Source organism: Zonotrichia leucophrys, chromosome 4, assembly GCF_028769735.1.
Source record: "Zonotrichia leucophrys gambelii isolate GWCS_2022_RI chromosome 4, RI_Zleu_2.0, whole genome shotgun sequence".
Taxonomy (NCBI): domain Eukaryota; kingdom Metazoa; phylum Chordata; class Aves; order Passeriformes; family Passerellidae; genus Zonotrichia; species Zonotrichia leucophrys.
The window spans coordinates 20,725,588-20,741,050 of NC_088173.1; the positions used below are offsets into that span (position 1 = coordinate 20,725,588).

Sequence of the window (15,463 nt, forward strand, 5' to 3'; positions counted from 1 at the left end):
GTAGTCTACTTAAGGTATTGCTTGACTTCATTCCCCTGAATCATAATGTGCTCATGAAGTGAGTCTCCATTAATGGCTCATTTGGGTACTTTGTGAAAGCAGCTGATTTTCTTGGTGGCATTGTAGGCATATTCTCCACATGTTCATAGCTTGTGTTGCTCAGCCAGCAAGAGTGGACAGATTTTAAATTCTTGCCAAGGAGCTGAAAGTAGGAGACATTATGAATACTGGCGTGTTACTGATTTAGGTCCTCTGATTTTGTTATTTTCTTACAAAATCATGTTTTCTTCATCCTTTATTTCAGTTCTGAATTTTGAATTGAAGTACACTGTATATGAAGCCTGTGTGCTGGCTTTATGGGTACAATAATATAAAAATTCTCGATTATAGAGGCATCCTCCAGTTTGTAAAATATGTCTTTCCAAAAGATTAGATGTTAGGTGAATTAACACATCTGGAATTGAATAGCATCTGCCCTACTACCTTCCTATACAGAGATGTGTAGTAGAGACTTAGCTTCTTGCAGTAGCAAGTAGATGTTTTGTAGAGTTTCTGTAAGGATTAGTGAGGTACTTTTATTTGAGATGGCTGAAGGCAAAAGTGTTGATTATAATCACATAAAGGGAATTAAACTTTTCTACTGTAATTAATATTCCAACCCATGAAACAAATTTCTGCTCTTCCAATGCATAGGTTTAGAGCAGCTGTCTCCAAAGAGTGTAAAAGCAGAGGAAACATTCATGCTATCCTCTTGCTGGAGCGTGTGCTTTAGTGACACTGCTTCCATTTGTCATTCGGTCCCAGGAGAACTGACAGCCATAGCAGTCACTGCAGCGCTGTGAATTAAAGCTTCTGACCACCCGCTCTCCGTAATTTTTATCTCTGTGTGGTTTCCAGGCTGTGTGCATGATGAAACAGGACCTGAACAAAGAACAAAAGAAGATTTTTGGGCCATTCAGTCTTTATGTAAGAGAGGACTTTCCTAAAGAGCCTCATAGCTGTACCAGTTTATGGAATGCTGTAAAAGCTAGGAAGCTAGATAAAAAATTGAAATACTGACCATTACTCAAGCATTCCAGTTTGATTTACCTGTAAATATGACATTTGGTATCCAACAAGAAATGTGTTTAAAAACAATGGAGATGTGTTTAAAAATCTTGTTAAAATGTTAAATTTCCTTTCCATATGAAACTGATATTAAAAAAAAAATAACTTGAGGTTATTTAAACTAACTTTTTAGCAACTCTGACTCAGAATATTGTATTTTGTAATATTTTGTATTTTTAAGTGTGCGTCTTGTTAGGTTTTTTTTAATTGATGTTCCTGCTTAGAGTATATACAACAACAGGAATATTATCCATAAAAGATTTTTCAGTATTTTATAACCATATGTTGGTCAGTATCTGAAGGGAGGCTGACAAGAGGATGTTTCCAGGCTCTGCTCAGTGGAGCTGACCAATAGGACAACAGGCAATGGGCAGAAACTGATGCCCAGGAAATTCCTCCTGAACATGAGGAGGAACTTCTGTATGGGTGACTGAGCACTGTCACAGATTGCCCAGAGAGGCTGTGGAGTCTCCCTCACTGGAGATATTCAGGAACTGTCTGGATGCAGTCCTGTATCATGTGCTGTGGGATGACCATGCTTGAGCAGGGAGGTTGGGCCAAGTGATGCCCTGTGCTTGCTTCCAGCATTCATGGGACTCATTCTTTGGTCCTGTGACTTGGACAGTTTTCTGACATAATTTTGTATTTTGGAAGGAGGAGGAAAACATCTTTCCCTATAAAAATGTATGCTGGATGATCAGTAGATTGTTCATCTTCCACTTCAATTTCTAAGATGTTGAGAAGTCTTGGTGCTTGTAGTGTTTCTGATAAGTTCTGTATAATATAATTATTTCAGCCCTCAGTTCTGAGAAGGTGGCAATCCATGGCCAGCAGGAATAGCACATTATCATCTCTCTAATAACATTTTCTAGTTTTTTTTTTGGTGAAGAATGTTTCTTGATTCATATTCACCCAGCGGTTTGTTATGTTTCAAACATGAAAATTGCTAGTGGGTGGCATACTCTCTCTTATTGTGCATGTGTATCAGAAATCATCTGTCATCTGATTTAAACTTCAATTTAGTCAGCAGAGCATCTCAATTTGGAGAAAATTGGACTCCATTATAAAACACAATTGTGATAGGATTATGTTTTTATGGTAATGCATGTAATTTATTGCTCTTATTATCATGCAACAGATTGTAGAGTAATGTTTTGACTTACTCCTTTAAAAATGCTTTGGAGTATGAACATTATAACATTACTCTTACGTGGTTTATTTTTTTTTTTTAACTTTGGGGAGGCATACATCAGCCTGACTTTCATGGATAACATTATAAGGAATTTTCAAAATGTATTTGGTACTATGAGACCAAGTAAATAAGGGATAGAACATTTATAAAAAGATGGCAAAGGTGTTTATTCAAGAGTGAAATGAAGATCTTTTAATTAAGTTATGGAGTTCCAGCTGGTTTTATTTACCATAATCTTGTATTTTGCCTCATGCACTTGGGTGATAGCTTGTCTCTGAGCAGATTAAGTGCTAAAGTTGTGAATACACAGTAGTTAAATCAAACAACCTTCCTTTCCTGGGAGGAACTTCATAACACTTTTGCAAATACTGAGCTATAACAGCAATTCCAATTTCATAAAAACTTCTAATTGAACCTACTGGCCAAGTTCATGTAATCCCTGGGAGGCTGCATTCTGTCATTTTGGATTTTCTCTTCTTTCGTGAAACAGGAGGACTCGTGCTGATCAGCAAATTCTTCTGTTCCAAAAGTGTAAGGTATGAATCTCTTGTGGCTCTTGGTCAAATGACAGTTCCCTTGCAAAATGGACAGCTTCTTTCTATCCAGAAATGTGCTTGATAAGGGATAGCAATCCTAGGAGATCTCTCTGCTATTTGTAATTATCAATTTTAAATTATATGTCCAATCTACTCTATGATTAAAACACAAGAGATACTCACATATTCAAAATTGCATGTAGCTTAGGGTTTTTTTCTTTTTAAGAGGAAAGGAACAGTATGCATTACTTTCCTGATAGAAGAAAAACAATATTGTGTTTTTGGAAATGCAAAAATGTCTTGAGTACAGTTATTCAGTAGACAGCTATGAAAAAGTGTGTCTGTGTAGGTCAAGCACATACATTCAGAGTCACCCCATGTTTTTGTTTTATTACAATGGGATACAGTCCAGACTAGGTATCTTTCAAATCTTAAAACTTAATTTTAAGTGTCATTTGTAAGTGCTTTGTTCTCAATACTGTAACTAGAAGATAATCAGGAAATTTCAAATTATTAAGAAAAATAAAAGTAACTGAGGTTGAAACAGTAATTATTTGAGCCACTGACAAATTTTTCTTCTATATATGAGGAGCAGGGGGAACTTTAGGAGTTATGTATGGTCAAAACTTAAATCTGATTTATGCAAATTCATTTTTAAAATTATATGTTACTTATTTTCCATAGTTGTTGGTTCTCTGGCACCCTCAGAGTTGTTGCAGTTCTGTGCATTGTCCTAAAGCTGGTGGGTGAATGACTAAATTATGTGAAATGTTGTGGTCTTTAATCTTCATAGAGCAAAATCTGTGATGCTGTTGATAAAGCTATTAATTTATTTGGAGTTTTTGTCATGATGTGGAGTAGTTCAAGCAGATTTGCATGTGAGCTCTGCTCGTCCTGGAGGGCAATGCTGCTTTGTCACCCTGCTTTGTCATTACCTTGTGAAGGTGGGAGATCAGACAAGACACTTGAGAAATGTACAGGTTGATGGTAACATTACAGATCGGGGCATCATCAGTAGGGGAGAACAGTTGTCAAGTTTGGGTTTTTTTGTATGTTAGCATTTTATGAATTATTTGACAGGCAAAAGGCGAAGCTACTGCTAAAATGTTTGTCAGAAAATTTTTTGTTTTCTTCTTTCTGAAGACTAAACTGTAAATTCGGGTTTAATCACTTTCCTGATTGTTTTTAAATCTATCTTATTACATGCTTTTCAGAATACAGTCTCAGAGAATACTTTTGGTAGGGATTCAGTATTGTTGTTGTTCTTCCCTTTACAATCCACAAGTATGTCTGCGGTTTTCAGCTTACTTCGCTATTAACATTACTGGTCTTTTTCTGCTTATAGAATGTTTATTCTCTCAAAAATGCTTCGTTCTGTTCTTTGCTATAATAAATGTTACTTCTACCAGATAGCAAACTAAATGGACGCAAGGAGTGAGATCTTTACTGAGACTGCTAAAATTAGAGTAGCAGAGGTGAGCCACATAATGGGGTGCAATGCATGCCTTTTGTACTGCAGTGAAGCATTTGGGCAGTATGATGTTGGAGCCATTTTCTTGCTCAGTAATTTACTTAATTATCAAGTCTCTCCTTCTTTAACAAAGTAAAACTCTGATTTTCTTTGCCAAAAGGAAACTCGCATGTTTTTTTGCCAATCTTTTTTTTATTAGCTTGCAATAATTAAATTTATACAGGTTGTTCTGTTCAGATACTCTGCCTTTTTTCTAAGTCCAATTATTTATCGCTTCATTGCTTTGCAAGTTTTTCCTGCTGTAAGCATTTTTCCCAAACAAGGAGATGTAACTACAGCCTTAATAATGTCTTTCAGTGTAATGGATTATAAAAGATTCTGAAGAAATTGGTACAAGCAAAGTTATAATTCTTTGTGCTATTTTTCTTTGCTTATCTAATGACAGCTCTTCCTGCAGAATAGACAAGCTTTTATGTCTCTCTACAGCTTTATCATGTGACTGCCTTGCTATGAGCATATTTCTTGATAAATTCTCAATATTAGGGAGCAGCCTTTGGTCTAGAATAAAGGGCTAAAGACTGCATAAATGGCAAGCCAATTTACTGAGGATTTTTCTTTGTCTACATCCTGCCTTTTTAACCCAAATATGAATTTTTTTTTTGTCATAGGCATTTCATTTTGTGGTTTTGAATTGAATTTCTTCGGAGGTTTATCTGCCTTCGTGATGCCAAGACCTTAATAAAAGGTATAGGAAACCAACCCAGAGCAGTAGTAGCAACAACAAAACTAAAGCAGGAACAGAGAAAGTTTTCAGTCTGTAAACTTTGCAAACTAAATGAAAGATGAATTGATAAATAAAGACAGGTAAGAATGAACAAAGGATGAAAATATTGATATAAAGAGGGGTCAGAATTGGTTCAGGTATTTGTTGCAGCCTTTTACATTCTCTTATTCTTAGTGTGGTTTTATTTACTCAGTAAAGCATGTGCCATTAAATGAAATCTGTTTTGAATTTACACAAGAGAGATCTGGTGCTTACAGGAAAAAAATATCTCCCAGGGGAAGGACTGTGTCTTCAAACCTTTTGGTTTTCCTCCTAAGGTCATATCATTCATGGTTAGCTTGTGCTCAAATCATTCTAATTACTCCTTCTTCTTAACTTCACCTGTTCTTTGGAGAATATGGATCAAGGCAAAAAGACATCAGTGTGATCGTACAGACTGTGACAATGAGGAGGAAGAAGCCTGAACTGAGAGTGAGGCATCCGTGAAGGTGGTTCTCAGCTGAGCATTTACTGAATCACAGGAAATCAGTCTGTTGGAAAGGGTTTCAGGGTTATGGAACCTAAACTTTGGGCAGAGCGGGGCTGTGGCCATCCCTGGGTCAGATCTCTCAGGACTCTGGTCTCGGACACTTTCAAGGATGTGGAGATTCCATAGCCTCCATGAACAACAAATCAAGAGCAGCATTACTTTTCTAGGGAAATGTTGACTCAGTAATGTTCAGCCTGAAGCTCTCAAATGTCAGTTTGTGGCTGTTTCCCCTTGCTTAGCTGTCTGCCACTGCTGAGAATTTGGCTTCCTTGTCTTTGTGGTTCCCCTTCCCATCAGCTTGCCCCTCTAGCCGGCCAATCACCACACTGAATAAGGTCAGCATCCTCAGCCTCTCCTCATGTGTCATGGTCCCCTGGCCGTTGTGACAGTCCTCTGCTGGCCCTCTCCACACTGCTCTTGTGAAGCATAAACCAGCTCTGTAGGATGCCAGTCTCATCACTGCAAAGTGTGAGATGGCAATAAATTGTTCCTTGGGCCCTGTTTTTAATGATGCTCAGGGTGCAATTTGCCTCAGTCATGACAAGAGGTACTGCTGGCTGCTGTTCATCTCTGTCCCCCCTGTAAGTGCTGCTGGTCTGCACGGCAGTTAGAGTGCTGAAGGTGTAAAACTGAGCACTAGTCTGTGTTAAACTTCATGAGGTACGTGATGCCCAGTCCTCACGTTTGCTGAGGTTTCTCTCAGTTGGAGTTCTGTTGCTTATGTCAGCCATTTCTTCTGCTTCAGGGTCATCTGCAGGTTTGCTAAGGATACAGTCTTACAGATCCTTTACAGATCTGTAAAGTGTTACACAATGATCGTAAAGGACGTAAGAGACCAGCAAGAGCAGAAGGATGATAATTTCAGCATTAGTATCATCAGTGTGACTTTGATGAGACCTATTGAGATCACCTTCGGAGTGTACAGGAGAATAGTTGCCACTGCTTTTTTCCAGACACCGAACTTTTCGAAAATTAACCTGGGTCTGCTTAATATAGTGTTTGTTGTAGGGAAGAAGCTAAAGATCCTGATTCCTATTAATAGGTTCTGATATGGTTTATTGTGTTTCAGAGAAACACAAACTCAGTCTTGGGAAAGTATTCCTTAGTGAGGTCTATCTCAAAGAGTTCACTAATCTTCAGAGCCACCCCTGAGTCCTGTTTTCTCTGATTTATGTTCTGACCAACCTAGATAGCCATGTTCTTGCAATTCTGCCTCAATTTCCCTATTTTTTTTTTTTTTAACTCTTACAATTTCCAGAAGCTTGATGAGTAACACAGTCCACTAGGACATGAAGGATGTGATTAACATGGGCTTGGTCTTCTCAAGTTCAGGAGGCAGTTCAATGTTTTCTTGCAAGCCAGACAAATAGTGCTGCCAAGTTGTTGTATGAAGTGAGTGTCTTCAGTCTTCTAGTGGTTTTAAAAATGGGAGCGGTTGCCCCTATTCAACAGTATGGATTCATGGGTGCATAAAGCAACTCGCTGCACTCTTGGGGAATGTGCCTAAATTTGTAGATGTTAAGATTTAAAACTGCACTCCTGCCCCTCTTGATATTTTAAATAGAGTGAGGTAAATGAATTAAAAATTATGTTGAAGTTATTTTATAATTTCAGAAATAGGAAGTCTGTTGAATCTTTTCTAACTTGGTCAGCTGCCCTTGAGTTAGCATTATGTTCTCATGTACTCTTCCATTAAAATGTGTTAAAACTCACAGCTGACAATGTAATGATAATTTAGCAGTTACCATGCAGGTAAGAATCTTGTTTTCAAGCTCAAATTTTAAACCTGTGAAAACTCAAGAAAAGAAGTAGTTATCTATACAACTTTTCAACATTTCAGCCCTATTTCTGAGTGGAGACTGTTCTATGGTGGCCAGAATAGGATGATTAAGTAACCAATATGTATTTGCACTGTAATTGTCAAAATGAAAGAACTTTTTCTGTTGGGTATCACTGAAGCATTTAGCTCTCAGTGGGGGGGAATTGGTAGCTAGTTGTGTACCAGAGGTACAACTTTTGATTGCCAGAGTACTTGTGAAATGAGCCTGTGTTTGACATCTTTTCTGGACAAAGGTGATGCCTTCAGAGAAGATGCCAGTTGGAGTATTTTTGTTATAAAAGATTGAAATTCTAGTGTAAACTACCCAGATTATTACCTTCCTCAGAAACTTTAATTATTATTTTCTGTTCCTGTATAGCCTTAAATATTTGCAAATTAACTGCACTTTTCTTCTAGTGATGCACTGTCATTTGTTCTCTTTTTCTGATGCAGGGCCAGAAGTTTCTCTGCAGGCTCACTTGCTATCAGGTGGCTTAACAAAAATGGTCTCTTCAAACTTTTCCTCTTTATAAAACATTTTACTTGCTTTTCTATGGTAGTGATTCAGTGGCTTTATAGTACAAATTGTTGTAGTGCCACAGCAGACAGTAAGCAGATGAAAGTTTTGAGTGTGTGCAGTTAATTAGATGAAATGTATTTTGACAGACACCTAGTAATTAGACTTTAAAATTGATTTTCTTTTTTGCATTTAATTATGTTTTATTTCAGCTCTTTGCTGAGAAGCTTTTCATTAGCTGTTAGGAGTTTGTGTTTCTGAATTCCACTGACTTTCATGAAGTGATGTAAGTCAAGTCATTATGAGCTTATTTGTGCAAAGCTGTCAGTGTGTTTTTCTGAAATTTTTTCCAAGCTTAGGATGCTACATGTTTATGGAGATACTGGTTTTAAGAGCCCTTTTAAGCACAGGGAATAAATTGAGAGTACATGTGTAGCTAACCACGCTGCTCTACTATGATTTATGCTGCCAGTGCTACTTGGCACATTACTTGGGTTGAAAGAAACAAAGAAATATAGTAAGTGTTCTACCACATCCACCTTAAGTTAGAGTAAACCCTTCCACTAAAGTATAATACTGAAATGTATTTCCTATGTTTGACCAAGTTGTTTCATAGAGATCAATAAACATCTGTTGTTGCTGTTCCTTTTCGTTCCCAAACCCTTGTTTTGTGAACTTGGTACTGAAGCTGTTCAGTTACAATAATGGCATCATTTTTCCTACTTAATGCACTTTATTTAAAACCAAAAAACCCTACTGTGTGTAGGACCTGTTCTTCTTACCTGCTTTCCCTTAAGTCCTGACCTAAAAATTGCCCATGTGAAGACTAGTTTTACTCTGAAAGAATTGATTTATAAGCTTGTTCTCACACAGCACATCTTCCCATGTTGTTCCCCAGAGAGTGTTGTGGGGTGTTTATCTTAATGTCCTCTCTCAAGCTGTAGCATAGCTTTTGGGAGTGTGGGTTTTCTTCTATGAGTACACACTGTGTAATATTTTACTTTATTGATGGATAAATGAGAGAGACAAAAGGGTATGTAGCAACCTTTTAACCTTGAACTCATTCCTTGAAATTCCAAGTTTTCTTGCACACTTACTCTGTCAGCATCATTAAGCTCACGTGTGTGGTTATGCCTGGCTTTATGCTTTTGTAAACACTAAACACAAATGGGAATTTGACGACTAATGGATTAAAATACAGTTAAGGAGCTACATGCTAAACTGTCTCTTCACTGTAACCAGCCTCTGCCCATCTTCTCGCTCCACTTCTTTGGAGGGAGCACTGAAGGACCAGTGCTCATGAGACCTGTCTCTCATGCCTCAGGCTCTTGTGTTGGATCAGCTGGCTTTTTTGCTGTGATCCAAATATTTTTGACATCTCTTCCACGTGTACTGATTGGTTTTTTTTAGTTTTTTGATCAGAAATTGTGGTAGTTAGAGTATATAATGAATTTAAGGTTGGAGATAATTGGAAAAACTCTTTTAGTAGATCTTAGAGCAAAACAAAACACATTGCCTGTAAATGCACAGTATTTCTTTTGAGTTGCTGTGGGAGCTGAGCACAAGGACTGGTAAAGAGCAGTGCTGGCAGAGAAACAGCTCTTCTGGGGAGTGAAAGTAATGCTAGGCTTTACTTAAAAAACTGCCTGAAAGTCTTTGTTGAGATTTTTGTAGTGAGCTTGTCCTGAACAAGCTGAATCCGTGAAGCTGGAAGAATCCTCGCCATGTTTCTATTTCTAGGGAAGAATGAGCACAGAATATGTTGTCTGCGCCCTAATGCCTGCATAGAGGTAAAAACCTGTGACATTTTTTAAATATCCCAATACACAGATTTGAGTGTTAGTACTGCTCTTGATATTGGTGAGGTGCGTTTTTTGGTTTTTGAGTGTTTTTTGTTGGTTGATTCACTTTGTTTTGGTTTTGTTTTCTTCTGGGATCTCAAGTAATTGGTTTGTTTATATGAAGTGCTCATTTTCAGACTTTTTGTTGATCATTTTTGTTTTTTTTCTTGTGCTTGGTTTTTTTTTTCCTCTGATAGTTATTTCTTTTTTTTACTCATCTCCAGACAGAAAAACAGTATAGCAATGAGAGATAGTTCTATGTGTACATGTGGTAATAACCTTACATTTTTCTCTTCATTATTTTTTCACCGTTTTTGGCTCTGTTATTGGGGGAAACCTGAACCAAATAAAGGAAGTGCACTGAAAACATAATTTATTGTACACTTAGAAATCAGCAACTTGTTTGTGACAGACATGTCATGAACATCAGGATTACATCTGTGTCAGGGTTTCTTGAGATACTGTCTTTGCTGGCATATCTCAGGTCTGATAGGAGAGAGGGAGTTCAGATGTAGCCATTGATAAATAGAACACAGTTGATGACATCATAGTATTGTTTTCATAACCAATGCATTTTCAGCATTTATTCAGTAAACCCTCAGTTTTGTGTAGGTCAACACTGTTATTTTTATATAAAAATGCAAATTAGAAAAATGTAACTAAGATAATATATAAAATAATAAAGCCATAGCTGACTACAGGAGACATTGTTATCTGACAGTATATATATCACATGACTGTAAGGGTAAGATAGGTATGTGATTCAATTTAGGCCCTTAGATGTCAAATTTTTCCAGTTTTTGTTGCAACAGGAATAGAAGGCCATGACAAAGTTACTAGAAAGCTGGCAACCACATGAGGTTGACATAAATGTTCATTTGTCAAGGAATAGTCTTTGAAGGAATACACCAATGCAAGCAGTTTCACATTTGCTTTTCCTTGAAACAAACAGAAATTTCATGGAGACAGTTTGTCACTATTTCTACTTTCTGCATAAATGCAGTTTTACAGCTAGCCATATTTCTTAATTAGATTTTAGAACCAAGATCTTTGCCAGCCATTCTTTTTTTTCCACATTCTGTGTTTCAGCAAAACAAGGTACTGTCTGAATTTTAGCTGACAAATGTTTTCAAGAGTAGAACCACCAGAAGCTCTGCATGTCTTGATAGGTAACATTTAGGAATGTGATAAAATAGCAAGCAATATGTTTCCAACAGAAAAAGCTCTGCCTAGCCCTGGATGGGATTGTATTTAGTGTGTACCTTTCATTTCTGACTTATTACTCAGACTTTTTTCTTTACCTGTTTTTATTTTTTAATCTACCAAGGTGTATGATTCATTTTACCTTAATCTGGGATTAACTGTAGCTTTTCAATGAATGAAGTTTTTGTTGTTTTGTTGTTTCTGAAAGCTGCTCTTCGCCTGTTTCTCTACCTCAGTTTCCTTTTACCTTTTAATAAATTCTTTCTTAAGGAGTGATGTCTGCTGGCACTGTGTTCAGTGTGGTCTCTTTCAGTGAGGGACATGATTGTCTGTGGGATTCAATTCTTTTAGCAGTTCTATCTTCTTTTTAATAGGCTACCTCATTTCTGTGTCCTTTTCCTTTTGGAAATCACGTACAGCTGTGGTGGATTTTTTGGCTTTTGTAACTCCTGTAGTGGTATTGAGTCTGAATTCATTATTAGTGTGCCTTTCAATAGAAAAAAAATTGAACAAGATCCTGCGCACACTCTGGGACTGCGTCTCTAATGGTTTGCCTAACCAGCTCTCCATGAAATGATTATTGTAGTGCTGAAAGTTTCATCTCTGCTTTGTGTCCCAGTGTGATGCTTGCCTGATACTCCTGGGTGTCTGCCATTACAATTGTATTTCCTTCCCTCATTGCCTCTCTGATTTACCTTAGTGCATCATTGGTGGTCAGCGCTGTCAGTCCATGAAGGCAATTGCTTATACAAAGCTGCCTTGAGCTCTTATATTTGGATTCAGGAGCACTTAAATGTTCCTTCTTACAAAAATTTGGTCAAAGGCAGACTACTCCCTTGGACTCTTACTGAGGACAGCTGACACTTAGGAACACTTCATTCTACTTAATACCCTTTTGTCCTTCCATTGAGAGAGAAATGTATCAAGCTCCCAGCCCCTTATAATTGGTCCACAAGATCTGTCATTCCACAGGAACAGGACATAATTGCAGAATACTTCAAGTCTGTCCTTATTCCTTATTGGTTGTCCCTTTTTTTGAATATGAACTCATACTTTGGTGGGGAAAAACGTACATGCTGTGGGCATCTTCAGAGCTCTTCTCTACTATAATCATATGTTTGTTGGTTTTTATCATCATGCTGGAATAGTACAGACATCCAAAGGGTGTACAAGGTAAGAGTGAATTGCATCACTAATTGAAATTAACAGGAATCCCTGGCTCTTTTTATTCAGCCATCTGCTGGCCTCCATGCTCTGGTTAACTCTGCATGTATTTGTTCAGAGTACTGTCCATTCAGATTGCTGTACTACTGCTAGTAATAATTGACTGGTATTCTAATGCTAATCTGCACTATTCAGTTCTTGAGTCCAATTGCTTATTGTGGAGCAGATAGAGAATCAATGGTGATTTTTCTCCACCTCTCTCCTGGATTATATGTACTACATTGTAGCTATTTAAATTTTAAAAAATTGCACAGTTCTAAGAATATGATGCTATTATTGTGCTGTCGGCTACTGACTCTCAATATAGAGTTTTTGTGATGGAATAGAACACTTGTTTTTGCAGCCTGGTACTTTTCATATCTTTTGTTGTTTAGCCGCAGTTTAAAATGATAGTATTTATAGTAACAGTAGAAACATTTCAAATAATCTATTTTGCTAAGAAACTTCCATCATTCATATGTAGGTAGAATTTTTCCTATAATCAAAATCAGCTCTTTGGCATGGTTTTTTCCCCTGGTGGAATTTATAAGGTTTAATCATAAAAATGTGTTTCCAATCTAGATTTGTAGAGGAGTTTTATGAAGTGCTGGTTAGTAAATAAATAATTCAGGAAGAAGTCTGTTGAATTAATTCTACTTGGAATTAGAGAGCTAATTCTACTTATTGCACTGATGAGTTGTCACATTGAATGGCAGAATTGTTTTGCTGTCTTCCATGGGGAAAAGTAACCTTAAAATAAGACAGGGAAACGCTGGTTTTACGTATAAGGTCTTTGAGTCCTTGTTATATGATAAATGAAAACAGTAATACTTGGCTTTTATGTGCTCCTTAACTTTATCAGTGGTTTTGATAACAAGGGAGATTTAGCTATTAAGTCATTATAATAACATAATCCTAGTGTAGGCATAACCGCAGATGGAAATAGCCTTGTTATAGTGAGAAGAACTGGGTGGGACAGAGGGAGGAGGGGAAATTTCAGAATTTTGTCAGCAGTCTATGTAATATTAAATATATTTCTTTATTTACATTTTTATTCCATGTAGTTGCGTGGCTGAATTTTGACCTCACAGGTCTAAAGTATATTATTCCCTGCAGATTAAGAGAATTCTAGGAATAAGGAATGCAACAAAGCAACAGTAAGTTCTGTGTGGAACAGTGACATTGCTTGCAAGCTAGGCTTGTTTTTACAAAAGCATCATAAAACACCAAAGCATTATAAAATACTGACTGGCTTTATATAATTATGGAGTGAGAAAAATTGTTAAAGATGTAAGGGTATATGGTGAAAATTGTACAGGTTAAACTTGTCATAGAATGATGAATGACTGATTCCTCCTATTATAGTTATGTTTTGCTGCTGGTATAGTTATGTACTGCTGCTATTATGGAATATCTGTTTGATGCACCTGAAGCTTGTACAGTCAGAAGAAAAATTTCTAGAGCTAAAACTAAAGCTGGAACTTCTATTTTTTGTATTTAAAATATTTATAGTTACTTTTATAATAATTACATAGTTTTATTTTCAAAAGGATATCACATTCTGTTATTGGACTGTTTCAAATGCTAAAATTCTGCCCGAGTAGTATGGAACAGAGTATGATAAGTGTTCCTGCATTTTCTCAGGGCAGGGGTGTTATTCATGACTTTTTGAATACTGAGGAGTTAAATACTGATGTATTGTTTAGTGGAGCAAGGAAATATTGTGGTTATTTTCTTTTCAAATATTTACTTCAGCAAAAAATGATGGAATGAATAATAGATATCAAAGGTATAAAGTAAACTTATGAAGCTGTAATTTGCACTTTCATGAGTATGGCATAAAAGTACCTTATATATTTATCTGCTTTGTTACACTGTAAATTCCTCGCTGTTTCAGCTGCATTCTTTTTAGCAGGTTTTTTTATAGCCTAATAAATATCAACACACAAAAGCTTTCTTTGGCATCCCATTTATTCTTTGTTCTAACCTCAGACTATTATTTCTAATAATTATGTCCTGAATAACACACCATGTTTCTTTGTATAGAAGAAAATAATAATTTTTTTCTATAATCATTTCCCTTTCTTCTTTAAGATAGAGTTGTGTTTTTGGGCTACTTCCTGAAACTTTTATAGTTTTCTCATGACTAAAGAGCTAAGTTCTTGCTTCATTTATTAATTAGTGAAACTCTGAGAAGCAAAAGATACATATTGTATGGGTCCAGTGGTGAAATACCATCGTTACTGATGGAGTCTTTTGGGGGTTCACATTGGATGTGTTGATTATTTGGTGCTGCATTCACCCTGCTTGCATTTCAAGTTGTGGCTGTGAAATAGAAAGCTTTTGGAAGGTGTATCCTATTTAAGGAAGATTTTCTCTTTGTGAATACAATGCAGTTAAAAAAAAAAAAGGAGATTGTGGACTGTCATTAGTAATAATCTGGCCCCGAATCATTGGGCTGATTGTGCATGCAATGGTTTTGGATGCTGGTGCAATAGCATTCGTGCAAGAGCAGAATTTTTCATTGGCAAAACTTGAATTTTTTCATAATTGTATGTCTCTTCTGGGAATTTTTTTCATGACTTGAAAAACTGCTGAGGTGTCCTCTAGCCTAGGTGCTTTGTACCAGTCTGAATGGTAGGGCTAAAGGACCTTTGGATCATGAACTATTTCTTGCAAGAAAGCAGATTTTTTTTTCTGAATTAGCCCTTTACTATAAACCTTTGTTTTAAACAACCCTCAGCATTTTAATAACCTGAGCAACAAACTCCCTCAGCAGGTTGCTCTCCAACCAATTTGACATGATTGTTTCAAAATCATAGAATCACATAATCACATAGCTTCACTTTCTTTTATTCTGAAATGTAAAGTCACGATCTACATCCCCAAACTGAGAATATTTCATAGCATAATTTTTTTTTTCTTTAGTTGATAAGCGCAGTGGTAAATATGTGAGTAAAGTAATAGGCCACCATGCTTTTAGAAAGCAATTAAAAAAAAATCTCTCTGTATTTTACTCTTCTGTGAACATTGCAATACTCTATTAAAATGAAAAAGCAAAACTGTTCCCTGAAACAGCGCACGAGAGTTGCAGTTACTTTGAGAACTATTGGTTTTAAAGTTCTCTGAGAGTACCTGTAATCAGCATGGCTGATGGCTTGTTAATTAGACTAGTCCTGGGAGAATTTGTCTCCCCATACAGTATGTTTATGAATCTAAACCAGGCAGTGAAAAAAACAATTATAGATACTGTCTTTATTT

At 36.6% G+C, this 15,463-nt stretch overlaps 1 protein-coding gene across 14 annotated transcripts in view; it reads left to right on the forward strand.

Moving 5' to 3' along the window:
• Window positions 1–15,463, forward strand: part of MARCHF1 (membrane associated ring-CH-type finger 1) — a 230,722-nt gene that overhangs the window by 41,217 nt on the left and 174,042 nt on the right. Inside the window, exon 1 of one of the 14 annotated variants that reach the window (XM_064710729.1) lies at window positions 9,726–9,745. The exons of the other annotated variants lie outside the window; for them this stretch is intronic. The gene's annotated coding sequence lies outside the window, so the exon portion shown is untranslated. Of the gene's footprint in view, window positions 1–9,725; window positions 9,746–15,463 lie in introns of those variants that run through there. 14 annotated transcript variants of the gene reach the window in all.